This window comes from Meleagris gallopavo, chromosome 1 (genome assembly GCF_000146605.3).
Source record: "Meleagris gallopavo isolate NT-WF06-2002-E0010 breed Aviagen turkey brand Nicholas breeding stock chromosome 1, Turkey_5.1, whole genome shotgun sequence".
Taxonomy (NCBI): domain Eukaryota; kingdom Metazoa; phylum Chordata; class Aves; order Galliformes; family Phasianidae; genus Meleagris; species Meleagris gallopavo.
In genome coordinates this window covers 145,152,300-145,155,885 of record NC_015011.2, presented here as the reverse complement: position 1 = coordinate 145,155,885, position 3,586 = coordinate 145,152,300, and positions in this window count along the sequence as shown.

Below are 3,586 nucleotides of genomic sequence, written 5' to 3'. Positions count from 1 at the left end.
TCGAATCGGCAGAGTGGTCTTGACTATAACTTCAGCCATTTGAGTTATTGGCTCTACTGCCTGTAATGCAGAGTAGGCAGCCAGTAACTGTTTTTCAATCATACTGTATCTCTCTTCTGCTCCATTGCAGACCTGAGACCAGAAACCAATGAAGGTCCGAACAGAACTCTGGTGTTGCCACAGGCCCCAACCAAAGCCATCTTGAGTGACGTGAACATCCAACTCGGCTGGGAGGTAGGATCAAATATACCCAATGCCTGGGCTTGTTTAACTGCCAGTTTCACCTGTTGGAAAGCATCCTGTTCTGTTTTCCCCCAATCAAATAGCTGCCCCTTTTTTGTGAGTCTATACAGTGGCCTTAGCAGCTGTGCTAGGTGAGGTATAAAAGAACGCCAATAACCCAGTATACGTAGAAACTCTTGCAGCTGCTTTGATGTTGTAGGGACTGGGAATGCCTGAACCTTATCTATGACAGCACTGGGCAGTACTTTGGTCTTTCCTGACCAAACCACCCCCAGGAATTTTACGGACAGGCCCGGACCTTGCACCTTTTGGGGATTTATAGCCCATCCCCTCTGTTGTAAATGGGAGGCTAATGAATCTGCAGCCTGTCCTACTGCCTCCAGTGAGTCGGATGTCAGCAGGAGATCATCAATATAATTATATAGGTTAACATCATCAGGTTTTTTCCAATCAGCCAGGTCACGTGCCACTAGATTGTGACAGTACATTGGTGAATGCACGTACCCCTGTGGCAGAACCTGGAAGATCCACTGCCTGCCTCCCCATGTAAACGAAAATTGATCTTGCGATTCCTCAGCAATCGGGATACTGAAGAACACATTTGCTAAATCTAGGACACAATGATAGGTTTTTGTCTCCCTACTCAATGTTCCCATTAGGGAGGCAATATTGGGTACGGCCGCATGAATAGGAGGCGTGACCTTATTTAATTCTCTGTAATCTACTGTCATTCTCCACGTGCCATCCGACTTTTGCACTGGCCATATGGGGGAATTATATGGGCTGTGGGCAGGTCTTATAATGCCCACTTTTTCTAATTCCTGCACCATCTTTGATATTTCATCCTGCCCACCCGGGAGTCTATACTGTCTCACATTAGTAATCCGGCACGGTTTTGGCAGGCAAATTGTCCCATGTTTCGTATGGCCTCTTAATATTACCTGCACTGCCCAGATACTGATACATATCTGTCAAAGTCTGAACTCTCCCACGGTTGTCTGGAGAGCCAGACCCCATAGAATATCTATGCCCAAGATGTATTCCTGGACTGGGGCAATAGATACCTTATACTCCCAGGGTGGGAGATGCCCAACCCACAATTTCAACCATGTTTGGGTGACAGGAATAGTTTGTCCCCCAAAACCACCAATCATCATTCTGACTCCATCAAATTTGTTTGGATCTCCGTAGATAATTGATGTTTCTGCTCCAGTGTCCACTAATGCCATAACTCTCTGAATACTTTTTCGGGACCAATAAATCATTAATTCTACATAGGGCCTTTGGTCCCGTCTAGAGGCCCTAGGAGGACTAACATTCCTCATTACGCCATGAACTGTGCTAGGGCCAATTCTTTTGCTTCCGGTGGCTCAGGCATCGTGGCACAAGACACCTGAGGCAGCTTTTTTTTCCTATTAGGAACAGTGAAGTCTTCTAGTTTCCATGTTGTTGTTGGTATTCTCTCTATAACCCTTACCCTTGGTTTCTTAGGGTAGTTCTGACATTTTTGATTGTCCTTTAGTTGTCTCCAAAGCTGGAGAAAGACATCGTTGGGCTGGCAGTCAATCTTAGGAAATTGGACCCCAGCCCAAATTAAAACATTAAACATTTGTTTTCGGGAGACCCTTATTGGTCCTGACGGAGGAGCTTGAGTAGCCGGCATCTTGGTTTTAGTCACCAGCAGGACCTCAGCTTCTTCTAACATCCGAATGTTGCGCCTGGTCCACAGGTGTTCTGTTTCTCCTAGGTCAGCCACTAACTGGGCTGCCTGTTGAACTACCGCTTCTGAGGCCACCAGGGGATTTAATATAGAGACCTAAGTACCATACAAATGAGAGGGAGCTCTCTGTAGAATTAATCTCTCATTCCTGCTGAGAATTTGACCATATCAGGGCCATCAAGTGTATCTTCATAAATTGCTTCCCTTATGCCTAGTTCGCGGATATAATTTTGAAGGTCCTCCATGGAGGACCACATCCCTGTACATAGAGGGATATCAGATTTATTCGGCCATACCATACACAGCAGGCCGCCACTAACCATTCTGTTAAAGAATGGTTTTCATCAGGATATTGATTACCCGCATATAACCTCTGCCTGAGAGCAGGATGGACAGTCATGGTGGCCAACTTGGCTATTTCCGGGCCATTCACCATAACACTTTCTGCCCCAGAATCCCACAGTCTTAATAACCAAGCTGGCACACTTTCTCTAGGCTTCTGCCGAAATCGCTGTACTAAATCCATTAATTCTGTTGCTGTATATGGCCGGGCTGTTATGTGCAAATGAGTCTGGTGTTGTAGTAGGTGTTAACGAGGAGTCGGGATGTGACAGGATAGGACCTCCCCTGCTATACTGTGTGGGTCATCACGCGTGCTTAAGGGGTATAGACGAAGCATGTAGGATATATAAGTCGCTGTTTAGTCACAATAAACACCATTTGCAGCATCCTCATATTGGTGTCAGTGCTGTTATGGTCCTAGCGAGGGGAGATCGCTAGCCCCCGGCAGACTGGACCTCGAGAACGGGGACAACAGTGAATTCCATCCACTATTTTATCAGCTACTTGCTCAGCATTGTCATATCCTGCAAGTCTGCACCATCAGCTTTAAATGCAGCCAACTCAAAAAAAATAAAAGCTTTGTTCCCTTTTCCAAGTAATTTAGCAATAAGTTATATATATATATACGTTTATATATGTATAATCAACTAAAAGATATTTGAGTGATGCTGTCATATATGTTTTTTCTCCTTTTTTTTTCTTGGATATCTTTTGTGTGTGTGTGTGTTTTGTGTGCTATTATATGCCTCCAAGTGTCTTTGGAAAGTTATGTTAAATCACCACCACAGTAGAGTCAAGTTTATATTCCTAGGAATGTTCCTGAGTAAGGAAGGTGAGGAAGAAGAGCAAACTACTGTGATCAGTGAGATAGCAGCAGCATTAGTGACAAGACCCTTAAACATTTTTAAATTATGTAAAATGCAGGAGAGTTGCCGATGTTATTTACAGGATTTGGATAACAAGAAAGATGAAGTTGATGAACACTGAGAAACTTCACAGCTAGGAAGACAGATGGAGTGGTGCACTGGTGCTGTGTACTCAAGGTCAAGGGAGAAACATGACAACATATAGAGAGATGGGAAGAGAGCCTTGAGAGGCTGAAACACAAAGCGAGTACTTAGAGCAGAAAGGAGTGAACATAGTAGCTTATGAGCAAAATCCTTGGGAAGTCTGGGATTTTAATGACAGGAACCTGCCATTCACAGCATTTCCTTTGGCTTCCCAAAGGAAGCTGTAGAGCACAGAACTGTGAGACCTCAGCTCAGGGACCCAAGTAATGAA